Source organism: Ursus maritimus, unplaced genomic scaffold (genome assembly GCF_017311325.1).
Source record: "Ursus maritimus isolate PB19 unplaced genomic scaffold, ASM1731132v1 scaffold_2, whole genome shotgun sequence".
NCBI classification, from domain to species: Eukaryota; Metazoa; Chordata; class Mammalia; order Carnivora; family Ursidae; genus Ursus; species Ursus maritimus.
Window position 1 is genome coordinate 31,064,709 of NW_024424452.1, and position 13,642 is coordinate 31,078,350.

Here is a 13,642-nt window from a genome sequence, read left to right on the forward strand (position 1 = left end):
CCTCTCTCTTCCTTCCTTCCATTCTTCGTCTCTCTCTCTTCTTTATCCCTCCTTCCCCCATGTCCTCCTTGCCTGACTTTCTCCCTTCCTCCCAGCAGTGATGCGAACATCTTCAATTCGGTTCCACAAATATATCTATGAAGTTCCATTGCCTGGCAGGCTCCCCTACAAATATTTCGGAGACATCACCGACCAAACAGACAAAATACTCCTGACCTCTCGGAGCTTATATTCTATCAGGGCCAGCCGGCCAGGAAACAATAAGCATAATAAGGAAATCCGATGAATTACATGGAACTAAAGGTGTTAAGTGCTCTGAAACCAGGTTCTATGGTTCTCTGCATCTGAGCCAGAAGCACGGACCTCCCCTCGGGCCTGCCTCCTCCCCCAGCCTCGTGTTTCCCCTACTCTTGGCTTTTTTGCTTACATTTGTTTGGCACCAAGCTCCTCGCCATTCTCAGCGCACGCCATGTTCTTCGTCCCTCTCAGTCTCTGTACGCTGTGTGCTGTGCATGGGATGCTGTCTCCAGACCTCTCTGGCCTGTGCCCAGTTGCCTTCCATTTAGGAACAGCTTAGGGGTCACCTTGCTCTGGACCCTTATGCCCCCCTCTTGCGGGGTCAGGTGGATTCCCTCTTTCTAGCTCCACCCTTGTGTCCCTGTTCATGCCCTGGTCTTGGCTGTCAGCCCTTCTGGACCGTGGGCCCCCTGAGGCTGCACCGAGCTCTGCGGCTTTCTCTCTGGGCGAGTCTAGGAGGCCAGCCAACTGCCCACCCTCCGGTCTCAATTGTCTTTTGTATAGAACGGCAAGAAGGAGAGCCGTCCACCGATTTCTCGTGGTTGCCACCTGAGGGTGAGGGGCATTGCCGGGGCTGGGTCCGTGGGTGATGTGTGGGGGCACTCCTTGCCTCGGAGACCCTGAAGAAGGGGTCCCTTCTGTCCTGATGACTCTGGGCAAGACAGGCCAGCCTGAGTATGCAGAGCTCGGCAGCTGACTGGGTCCTGGCCCGAAGCCAGCACCGAGCGTGGCCGGAACTGGACGCCCTGGGGCTGCGCAGGAACGCAAATGGACCGGCATCGATTGTGTTTTTCTCCTTTCAAACAGTCATTTGGAACGCTTTTCAGAGGCTGCACGTCACTTTGAATCCACATTGAATTGACAGTCAGTTTTCCTTTTTATGCTACATCTTAGGAAAACACTCAAACCATCCATTTTTCTGTTAGAATCTCTCCCTTCTCACTCCTGTTTACATTTCCTAATGCCTTCTGTGCTCGGGATTCAATCGTGACGGCGAACTCTGGTCACAATGAGTCCATCCTCTTTTTCTGCGCTTCGAGGGGGTCCCGGCTTAGTACTGTTCCTTGCAAATACGTATGTGAGACTTGAGTGCTGCCCTTTTAAAGGGGCCAGAGGGTGTTCCTCGTTTGGTCTGGTCTTCAAGAGTCTGAGAGGTGAACAAACTTGAGGGTCTTTGAATTCCTAGGTCTGCATATGTGATGGGAGGCTCCACATTCTGTGAGCTTCACGGGGAAGCGGTTAGCAAGCAGAATGTGATGCCGCGAGAAACGGGACACGCTACGTTGTTTAATCTCTTGGTGTCGGCCTGAGACTCATTCTTCTATCCAGAAACAGCATTTTGAGAAGAAGACGACAGCGAGGGATGATCTTTAGTTGGTATTTGCATACCTGCAGCAGGAACGTGAATCAAGGAAAGGGTCAAGGAAAGGGAGCAGGCAGGTTAAGACTGATGAAGAGGAGGATGCTATTGCCAAGGGGTGGGATCCAGCGAAATCCACATGAATGTACTTGGACCTGAGTACTGTTGACGCCATGTGTTTGGACAAATGCTGACATGAGATACCGTGGAAACAGTGAGTGGCCTGTAAGAAGCAGTCGGTGGACGGGGGCCACGGCAGGCCAGGCGCCGCGCTGACGGGCTGTGTGCCTGGCTCACCCGATCCACGAGGGAGGTAGGTGGCAGTTGCTTTTCCTGTCTCACGGCGGAGGAAACGGAGGCTTAACACTGTTGAGTCAGTTTCTCAAGGCCACAGAGCTGCTATGTGGGAGAACAGAGGTTCGAACGCAGCGATGTCTCATCCCCAAATCCGCGTGCCTTCCTCCGCCGCACCAGCTCCCTCCCCGCGGTCCCGCAGGGTCTGTGCTCTTGAAAAGCAACTAGAACCGTCCTGTTGGAGTGTGTGAAAGAACAGGGAAGGGCCAGGCCTGCGTGGTGGCCCCGTCTGGAGGAGGCTGATGGGGTAGCCCACTCACACTGGAGGTACTGCGAGGTCAGGGGTGACGGACAACCCCACGGCCGCGTGGGGAACTTGGCAGACTCGGGCAACAGAAAGATGTGGCTGGCGGTGTGCTCTGTACAAGACCCCTGGGAGCTTCTTCCTTCCACCTGGACCAGCGCCTCAGGCCACCGTGAGGTCCAAGGGCTCCTTAAGGGCGCCCTTCACCCCCAGGGGACTGCAAGACTGAAGGAACCTGCTTGCTTGCTTGATTTATCTTTTATTGTAGTAAAAATCCACATAACGTAAGATTCACCATGCAGTCATGTTGAAGTGCACAGTTCAGTGGCACTGAGTAGTACCCTGACTGTCATACAACCACCATCTGTCTCTGGAACTTCTTCATCACCCCAGCGGAAACCCCGACCCGTCGGCCATGTCTCTCCTCCCTCTGTCCTTCCCAGCCCCTGGAAAGCGCTGCCGCGCCTGCCGCCTCTATGCTTTGCCTGTTCCTGACGTGTCATATACTCGGAGCCTTGCAGTATGCGGTCTTTTGTGTCTGGCTTCCCGTGCGGGGGATACGGCGGGGGAGGGGTTGGAAATGAGGTGTGGACTGGGGAAGCCCCGAGCAGTGTGGACATAGGTTCTGTTCCCGGGTGTGGATAGACAGGGGTATCGTGTGGTCTGAATCACTTGGATTCCTGAGTTCTGGAGAGCACGTCGCAAGCGCTGAGACCCTGCAGAATACTAGCCCAGTCTCCCCCCAGATTGCGTTTCCTGCCTGGCGGTTGTCAGAGTTTGGGCAGCAAAGGATTCCTGCATGTCAGACACAGAAATCCACGTCCGGCACCTTCCTCTTAGGCCTGCATTCGCGCCGCACGCGGGCGGACCCACCTCCCCAGCTCCACCCGTGCCCCTAACTCAGCCGCGGCTCCTCTCCCCGCACGTCCCTCCCTTCCCTCATTCTGTCATTCATTCATGCCTCCGCTTACTCATACCTTCGGCTAACGTGTTCTGAGCTCCGCCAGTTACTAGGAGCCAGGCTGGGTGCTGTTGCTGCGGGGATGAATTAGCAGGAATCTAGTTGCGTGGAGACAGATATTTAAATAGACACTCAAAATGCCTGCTGACGAATCGACAGTAGAGGCATGGACGGTGTGTTCCGGGAGCACCGTGGGGGTGGGGTGGGGGAGAGAGGACAGAAGAGGTGGCAGCGCTCGATATGTGGTGGGGGAGCCAGCATTTGTCCACACTCCATGGTGAGCATCATTGTCAAGTCCAGGGTGCCCCACGCCCCTCCGGGTAACCGAGTCCCACTAGGTCCATTTTACAGATGAGAACATGGAGGTGCAGGGAGACTTAGCGACTGGCTCTGGCGTGCGGCAGGGCCAGCGTGTGGCAGAGAGGACGCTCAGTGGCGTCCTTTCTCACGTGGCACGTGGGTGTGGGCACCATCTGGGTAGTGGCCACCACTCACCTGGTTCCTGGGTGGCTCCAGCTCTCTCCCAGGCATGGAGCAGTTCACCCCAGGGAGGCCCCTCTTCCTTCGCTCCCCCATAGTGCCCTCTGACTCATCATGTCCCCCATTCTCCCCAGAGCGCTTTTTCGGATGAGCTGAGGGGACTCACGGGCTGTGACATGTGGCTGTCTCAGCTGGAGAGGCCGGACGGAAGCACAGGGAGGTGAGGGTGTCAGACAGCAGATCCCGTCTGGCCTCACTCCCCATTCTTCCCCGCAAGCCAGAGGCGTCCATGGTTTCAGATCTGTGGGTCTGAACCTCTGCTCTGCCAAGTGCTGGGTGACCGTGGGCGTGTGACTGAACGTCCCTGGGGCTGCTGCTCAGAGCTCGGTCCGTGGCCCAGCTGCTTCGGGGCCACCTGCGAGCTTGCTGGCCATACTGCAGCCCCCGTGTGCTGAATCTGAATCTGCTGTGGAGGAAGTGCCCCCATGATTCCTGGGCTCCTTAGACTCAAAAAGGACCTCTCTCTGAGCCTCAACTTCCTCCCCTGTAAAATGGGGGCAGAAATACTTTCCCCTGACAGGTTCGTGACCAGATGAAACGCATGCAGATCTCTCTGCTTAGCTGGTGGGTTGTCCTGGTTTGCCCAGGACCGAGGGGCTCTGAGGATGCTGGCCTTGGAGTTGTAACCTGGGGACGAGTTGCCCACCTGCTCCCAGCTCGAGCCTGGCACACAGTCAGGGCTCCTGTGGCATGGCGTGCCATTATTAGGACATTTAGGAACCACGCGGGGAGGAGCCACAGGAGAACTGTTCGTATTTGCGCTAACGCCATGCCGGCGGGTTGTAGTGTTTTGGGTGTGCTCGTCGCCAGCGTGGCTGGTTCTTTCGTGAGGACAACAACCCCCATAATCCCAGCTCTCATGAATCAAGCTCTCGATGTGAGAGAGCGGCTCATGCATTATCTCAATCATAACCACCTCCTTCAAGGAGGGACTAAATTCCCTTCATTGTACAAATGAGAAAATGGAGCCTTGCAGATTCCACGTATTTTTGCCGAAGCCTCAATGTCAGTAAGAGCAGGGGCCAAGACTGGACCCTCTGTCTATGTGACAGCAGCGTCTGTGCCTTCAATCACACCAACATCCAGAGTCCCCAGGGGAGAAGCCGTGACCTCCCGAGGTTCAGCTCTCAGAGCTGTTTGTTGACATTTCCTAGAGAACAGGTCATTTTGCAGAGAACATTGCTACTCTAATGTTTATTGCCAGGCCCTGCCCCTCGCAAGGGTTACGGGAAAGCCTGAAATTCTCTCTTTTCCAAAAATAAAGCTGGCTCCTCAGTCCAGCAGTGGCCCTTGTGTGTGTGTGTGTGTGTGACAGCTAGAGATGAAAACTTAATGAACAGGACCTGTTTGCGTTTTCTCCTTGCTGGAACAGCTTAACAACAAGCGATTATTATTGGCGGCAACTTGTCATGTCTTTCGTCTGGGTCACGGCAGCGGTGGCTGTCAGACTCCCAGAGAGGAAACCAATCTTGGTGGCATATTAAAGAAAAACAAAACAAAAACAAAGGAAGGATGAAGAGCTCATGTAGGGAAGACAGAATAATGTGGAGAAAGGCAGCCGCCCCTCGGGAAAAAGCGTGGACCAGAAGAGGAGAGGACAGTGAATGGAAATACACCACTCCATCGTTTAGAGATCTTCCAGTCTAAGCTCCCAAGATGAGAGAAGAATGAGTCATACCATTCTCTACTTTTTTTCCCTAGCCAAACTGGTGTCAGGAATCTTTGGTTGCCAGGGACAGAAAAGCTGATTCAAATTGGCTTAAGCAAAATGAGGTGATTAATTGGGATATGCAGTGACAAGGAGGGAAAGGCTTCAGGTATGGCTTGAACAAGGTGCCCAACAAGGGTATCAAGACTTGGTAACTCTTTATCTTTCACCTTTGCCGTTGTCTCTGATGGCTTCCTTCTCAGGATGGTGTATGGTGGCATGATGGCTGCCAGAAACCCTGGCTGAACATACTTGCAGAATTCAAGTTTAACAATAAGAGAACCTGTCTTTTCCTAGTCACTTTTTGCAGAAACCCTGAGAGTCACTCTCATTGGACCTGTTAGGACACATTCCTACCCCTGGACTCATTGCTGACGCCATGTGGTTTGGATGAGCCAATAGGCTTGGGTGACAGAGGGGAAACTCCGTAGAAATTGACTATTACCAAGAAAGAAAGGATGTGCAGTGCTTGGAATAACAAATGTCCATGATGTGTCTCAGAGAGGCTCGTGCTTCTCTAAGAAAACAAATATGTAAAAAAAAAAAAAAAAAAGGAGGGTGGTTTCTGGTGCATAGAGCAAGGCCAGTAGCTCAGTCACAGTTGGGATGGCAGGGGGAAAAAAAAAAAGATCCCCTGGACTTGGGTTTATCGGCAGCTCGGAGACCTGACTCCGTGATCTCTGATCAGGTAGAATTTCCCATTGGCTTTCTATGTGAGAATGGCTAGACCCAGGCTCAGTCCATCATCACTAACGACCCTGTTTAGAAGCCTCGAGTCAGACGATCACCTGCAGGTTGATGGAGCGCGGGGTGAAGCCAGCTTGGGGCTTCACCGTGTCTTGCATAGAATTAAGAGCCTCCGTCTCACCAGGTGTCTCTTCTTGGTCAGCCTGCTAATGATCTAGAAAGCAGGTCTGGGTGCAAGAGCGGCAGTCATCGTGTGGTTTTGATGAACGTAGAGAGTCTTGGGCTGTCATCAACTCGTTGCAGTGGGACTCAAGGAATACATCTCTCCGTGCATTTGTGTGTGTTCTCTCCTCCAGCACCGCATTACGTGCCACGGCGAGAGCTTGGGTCTGGATGATGAACTGGGACTAGGTGTGGAATGCCCAGGCTGATGTGGGAATTCTAGTCACACTGTTTGAGATTAGCATACCAGTTGATTGAACCATGTAGCAAACAGTTATGAGCCTTACTGAAGCTTCAATGTAGGCTCCTCTCTTGGCACGGGTCAGAATTCCAAAGGGAAGAATAGAGCTGGCTCCTGTAAAACCCTAAATCCCCAGAGTATCCAGGTCCTCTTCTAGCTTCCCTGTCGGAAGTGCATTTAGTAGATGAATTGTTTGGAATAAGATTGACCTAGGAATTTAATCAGACCCTTTTCCATGACCTTCAGGACACCCGCTGTGCGATATGGTCTCTGCTTCCTGTCCTAACTCATCTCTCATCTCTCTCCCCCTCAGTCATTAAACTTCAGCTGTTTTGATCTCCCTCTGTTCCCTGAACTTGCCAAACCCCTTCCTACCACATGCTGCTGCTCCTTCTCCGATGGCTCTCCTTATGCCGGCCCACCCCTCAGCTTTGCCTGGCTGATTTCTTCCTGTTCTTTTCATCAGCCCATGCAGCAGGGCAGCTGCTCTAAAGCGGTGCCCCTCTCCACACCACTCCCGAAGCATTACATCATCCGATTGCCTTGAAGTTATTCTGTGCCGAGTTCATTCTTTCTTACATTCTTTCTTATCTGTCTGCTCTCTTAAGAATGCAAACTTCGTAAGAGCAGGGACCTTCGCTCCCGGTAGGCTCTTTCCCTGCATTCACTCCCCTGGAACCATGCCTGGCACATTAGCTGGAGTTTGTTAAATTCGTTGAGTGGATGAAAAGCAATCAATAGATGAATGTTTCTCGAGCAGGAGATCTGACAGGTCTGCTCATATACATAAAACACTAGTCTCTCCCTCCACCCACGGGCATCCTTGTAGACTCAGAGTGATGCCTGCAGTTTTGTCCCCAAAGCAGTGGCCCGGTGCCAGGCAAGGTGCTGAGGAGGACTCAGAGGGACACCGTGCGCCGCCCTCAAGAATTCTAGTGAGAGGAGCAGGCACCATGCGTGCCTCTCAGCGACTAGGCAGCTGCACCCAAGTCGGGGCTGGGGAGGGAGCTGTCGGGGCGGCGGGGCTGGGAGTTCGGATGGGAGGGCTAAGGAGTCCATGATGGAGGCGGGAGCTGGGGCTTGATGGTCAAGGCTACCACCTTCCCAACTGTCATCGCCAGCTCTGCTTGACCGAGCCCTTGCTACGTGCCAAGGGCTCTGTGTGCCTCGTCTCCCCAGGTGTGCACAGCAGCCCTCCAAGGTGGTGCCTGCTACTGTCATTCCCATTTTTCAGATGGGCAAACAGAGGCTCAGATCAAATAACTTCTTTGCAGGTGGAAGCAGATTCTGCTCAGGCTGCCAGCAAAGCCCATGTTCTTCCTACACAAACCCCCGTTCCTTGTGGTTTCTGTGTGTAGAAAATGCTTCCCACTTGATGGCATCATGACACATTAAGATAGCACCAAATTAGGGGTGAGGGACCCTGTGTGTGTTCCTGTGGTCTCCACTGATTTATGTGAAATTTGGAGCAAGGCATTCAAGATTTTGGAGCCTTCGTTTCCTCAGCTAAACGATAGAGAAATTGGACTTCGCAGTACCAAGTCCTACGGGACATCAGCATATTCTGGAAAGCATACATATTCTAGAACTCCTAAACAAAGACTCTGGTTCAGTGGGAGTGTTCTGGAGCCTGGAAATCTGAGGGTACGAGAAATCCCCCCAGGGGAGCATAGCTACTGGGTTGGATACTGAAGACTCAGATTAGCGTTTTCAACCTGGGCTGCACATTACATTCAGCCAGGGAATTTTTAAAATCCTGGACCCTATCCCAGACCCAGTCACTTGGCATCTTGAGGGGTCAGGCTGGTGGGGGTGGGAGAGCTTTAAAGACTGCTGGCGTCTGAGATGGGGCTAGTGTGCCTGAGAAGCCAAATCATTAATTTTATTTAATACTTTTAAATTAAGTTTCAATAGTCACATGCAGCCAGTAGGTGCTGTATTGGAAGCCCAGGCGAGGATGAGGTGGAAGGCTTGTCATGCTAAGAGGCTCCGTTCCTTGTTCCATCCCCAGCCATAGAGCTTCTCTTGGAAATTGTTTTAGATGATCTCTGTCTCCTCCAGCCTAGTCTGAGGGCCTACTACACAGACTCGGAGTTAAGACTGGAGTGCCTCTCCAGGTCTCCAGCTCAGAGCATGGCAGCCACCCTCGTTTTTTTGGGAACCCCCCAGCCACCAGATGCTTAAGGTTAAACTTCTCATTTGAAGAGAGAGAAGGAGAGAGCAGAGAAGGTTGGTGTTGGGTTATTTTAGGAGAATGATGGTGGATTGGCTCATGGGAGAAGCAAAATGGGGGACAGAACGTAAATCATGAAATGGTCCAGTGAGTGGACCATTGAGTGGAATTCTGTGTTTGTGGTGAGGGAGCTGATGTGCTTTTTGGAAATGATGGACAGGGGTAAAATATGAAGACTTCCTTCGGTTTTTGTCCCAAGCACACATTACTTGGCTTCGTTAGCTCACCTGTTTGTGGAGTCCCTGACCCCTCCCAGGTATTGAGATGGACGCTGAGTCCCAAACACTTGAGTCCAGAATGCGATGGGGCTGGTGTGTGTTTTTACTTTATCCTGAAGGTTGTGAGAGCTGCTGAAAAAGAATTTAAGGAGGAGGACATCATGCTCCAGCTTGAACGTTAAAAAAAGTAACTGGAACAGCAGTGTGGAACGTGGGTGGGAGAGGGACAGGACTTGGGTAGGGACTCCGTACAGGAGGTTCTCGCTCTTCTTTGAGAGTGAACCTCCAAGGGTCTGGAACATGGGCAGGTCCAACAGGGAAAGGAAAAAGAAATAATCCTCTGGACGATGAAGAAATAATGGCTGCCCCTAAGCTTCAGTGGCGGTTAAGTGCAGTAGTGAATGTGGGAAGAGATCCCTCCTATCCTGAAAGGAGAAAAATGAGTGATAGAACATAAATCCTATAACAGTCCAATAAATGGAGGTTGCCTGGAGTGAAATTTTGTGTTTGTGGATGATGGAGCTGATGTGTTTTTGGGAAATGAAACCTGGGTACGATTTCCCCTCTTAGCCCCAGTCTTCTGCAACTTATTGCCAGTTGATGTGAGATCACTGACATTCATTTCCTATTTCTGGGCATTTTCTTTTCTAGTTGGATGCCTCAAGAATGACTGAGTGGTGGTTACCCCACCACCACCACCACAAACACACAAACGCGCACACACTTCTGTTTCCTGTTCTGCATACCTGGTATCAGTGTTTTCTAGGAGCTCAGCATCCAGATTCTGGATTCAGATTGCCTCATCTTGAATCCTGACCCTGCCATGTACCAGCTGTGTGTGTTTAGGCAAGTTACCTTCTCTGAACTGGAGTTTTAAAATCTGTAGTACAGGGATGATAATAAGACTTCTTCCTCCATGCTACCTTGTCCTACATATTGCATATGCCCAGTAAATGTTAGCTGTGATGATGACCATGGTGTTGGTGATGGTAATTCTGATGAGGAGGAAAGGGAGATGGATGATAGATGGATGTAATGATGAACAATGACGGTGGATGACAATAGTGATGACAGTGGTGGATGAGGAGGAGGAGAAGGAGGAAGATGGAGATGATGGTGAATGGTGATGATGGTGGTGGTGGATGATGATGATGGGGTAGATGATGAATGATGGTAGGTGATGGTGGTGGTGAATGACGATGGTGAATAATAATGGTGATGGTACATAATGATGGTAGATGATGAGTGATGGTAGGTGGTGGTGGTGGTGGTGAATGATGATGGTGAATAATAATGGTGATGGTACGTAATGATGGTAGATGATGAGTGATGGTAGGTGGTGGTGGTGGTGAATGACGATGGTGAATAATAATGGTGATGGTACGTAATGATGGTAGATGATGAGTGATGGTAGGTGTTGGTGGTGGTGGTGAATGACGATGGTGAATAATAATGGTGATGGTACGTAATGATGGTAGATGATGAGTGATGGTAGGTGATGGTGGTGGTGGTGAATGATGATGGTAGATGTGGTGGTGGATCTTGATAGTAGTGGATGGTAATGATGGTAGATGGTGACAGTGGGTGATAGTGGTGGTGATGGTAGATGATGGTGGTTGTGGATGATGATGGTGGTAGTTGTTATGATGGTGGATGATGATGGTGGTGGTAATGGAGGAGGAGGAGTAGAATGGCTGATGATGGGATAGAGATCCTTCAGTGGGACAGAGTTAGCTTATATGTATGTGAGAATGCTGTTCTTCTAAATTCTCAGGCTTATCAAGTTTGGTGCCTTTAGTTTTCCTCTCATCCATGAAAGCAGAAATAAAATATATTTAAAAGCTCAGTTAATATGCAATAAGAGTGGCAGAAACACACCAAGGCTCACCAGGGTAAGTGAAATGAAAGTTGGTATTAGACTCTATTAGACATCATGCCTTGATGCCCACAGAGTTAGGTCTCATCCTGGACACTCACTCAGCAAGCTCTGGAACATTCTGGAACGTGAGATCAGGAACTCCCATGTAATGAGGCCTTGGTTTATGATGGGACTGAAACACAGAGTGGAGAACAGTCACCCAGAATCCCACACGCCCTGCCTCCCTCGCTCTGTGTTTAAAACAGTTTGTTCTGTCTTCAGCAGGGCAGGGAGCCTGGGGAGAGAACTGCTCTTGCTTCAGAACCAAAGTGGGTGTCTGAAATCTGTTCCGCTCCCCCGGCTGCACACTGCCGAGGAAGCCGGTGCCAGAGGTGGTCAGAGACTGCTCTGTAGAATCTGAAAAGGACAGGCTGAGGGATGGCAGGAGGTGGTGAGTGCAGGAGAGACAGCCTCTGCTACTCAGGTAGGAAGCGGGAAGAATGTTCAGGGCCTTGGAAAGAGGGCCATGTGGCATATCAGGTGCCAGGCCCTGGGAGTGTGGCCAGATTCCTCCATCACCTCCTGCCAGTCCGTAAAAATACCTTTGAAAAATCCAGGGCTACACGTGAGCCTCTTCAGTGTCTCGCTGTGCAGGTACGTTTTGCAAGTACCTTCTCGCTTCCATCCCTCCGGAAGGTATGCAGAGCCTTGGGTCCCTAATGGGTCTTGAAGTTTCAGATGCCAGTGGAAGTGATAGCGATGCAGGGTAACTGCGGGAGGTCCACGAAGGACATGAGCGATGGTTTCTCTCCAAAGCATGATTCATCACTGTGAGCAAAGACAGTTCCTTCTCTTCGTGCGGCCTCCTTGGGCTCAGAGTGAGTGGGCTGGTTTGCGGAGGGGAGGGGCAGTGTGACACTGGCATGTCCGTAGATCTGGAGAGCATCGCCTTAGGTTTCTGGCTCTGTCCGTGTTGTCTAGAGGACTGAGGACAAGGAGAGGCGTCCCTAAACTGTCGGGAGTCAGGCACAGGTGATGGATGAGCCTGTCATCCCGGTTTAGCCCTTCCTCGTGGCAGCCCCTGCTCCCCCTCCCCCCAGGATGGTGTTTATTATGCCCACTTTATAGGCAAAGAGACTCAGATGCAGAAAGTTTCAGAATCTACCCACAGTCACGTGGTTCGTTCATGCAGAGCCAGAACTTGAACTCAAGTCCGATAGACCCCGGAGCCCACGCTGTTTCAACTATAAAGTGACTGGTGTGCATAAAGGGGTAGGATGGAGAGTCTGTACTTAATGTGATTGTCTAGGGGAGCCATTGATGACCATAGAGGAGAGGAGTGGTAGGGTTAAAGCAGTGTTCAACCAGGAACTTCCATCAGGCAGTCATGACCCGGGTGCATTGTTGGGGTGCTCCAGTCCAGAGTGGGAGTGACTTCTGTTGAGGGGGTGGGTAGCATAAGCCCCTGATGTGAAATACTGAGAGTCTGGACCCATGGGGAAAATAACTGTGATGTCGATTTGTTGAGTGCTTGATATGTGATGGGTACTTCCCTGGATGCTTTTCTACAAGGAGGTCATTGAATCCTTCCAGCTCAATGAGGAAGTACAGTCATCACCAACAGTATAGTGCTGGCTGAGAAGCTTGGAATCTCGAAGGCAGGCGAACCTGATTCCCTGCCTGTATAACCCTGGAAGAATCACTCTGCCTCTGAGTCTGTTTCTTCATTTGTATGACAGCGATCATGCCTAGTACCCGTTTAGGAAGGTGGTTGGGGGTAAGATTAAATGAGATACTACATTGAAAGCGTTGAGCCACACAACTCTCGTAGGCACGTCAACTAGCATTATTGGCATTGCCATACCCATTGTACAGATGTGGCAACTGAGTCCTGGAAAGGTGAAGTGATTTTTTTCCCCAAGGCCACACAATTAGGACTGGTACCCAGACAGCATGACCCCAGAAGTTACACAGTTGTCCATCCTGGGGAAGATACTAATGGGGGTCAGAAGAGAGTGATAGGAGAGATTCGGCCTGGACTAAAGCACTGCAAGACCAGGGTGGGGGTGGGAATGGCACCGGCAAGGAGCTTGCACATATTTTTACACAGACGGCTGTGCCAGGCAAGCTCTGGGCTAATGAACTGCCGTCCCTATAATTATCTTTCTCTTTCACGAAGTTCACAATGCAGCCATGCCCTCCTCCCCACATGGAGAGTTAGATAAGGCACATTTGCTTACAGTTCTGCTCTGTGCTTTGTGGATACAGTAATGTCTGGCTCATAGCACGTGGGGCAGGGGTGCGGGAGCATCCCAGACACCCCCACCCCCATCCAGTGTGCTTGATCTCCACCTCTCCACTAATTCCGATTATCCCTAGGAAGTGCGTACATACGGACCATCTCAGAAATCCTTTTTATTGGGTTCCGACTGTGCCCTTAGCATCTTCCCTCCTGAGGTCTTTCTCCATTCCTCCTGTGCTCAGTGCAAGAAGATGCTGATCCCGTTGCCTTTTGCAATCCTGATGTGACTGTGGTCAGCAGCTTCCTTGGAGGCACCTTTGCTCCCTGGGAATTATTACATATCATTTGTAATTACGTTTAGAACTTCCAGTCCCATCTCAAGAAAGCAGTAGTGCATAAGGTTGATGGATATAACTGCCTTGAGATTTGAGTTCTGAGCCTTCGCCCGTTGGTGGGTTCTTCATGTTGTCGCAGTTT

General features: G+C 51.2%; 1 protein-coding gene across 1 annotated transcript in view; it reads left to right on the forward strand.

Annotated features, from left to right (window-relative positions):
• The window catches only part of GRIN2A (glutamate ionotropic receptor NMDA type subunit 2A), a 358,615-nt gene that overhangs the window by 191,631 nt on the left and 153,342 nt on the right, over positions 1-13,642 (forward strand). The gene's annotated exons all lie outside the window — the stretch shown is intronic.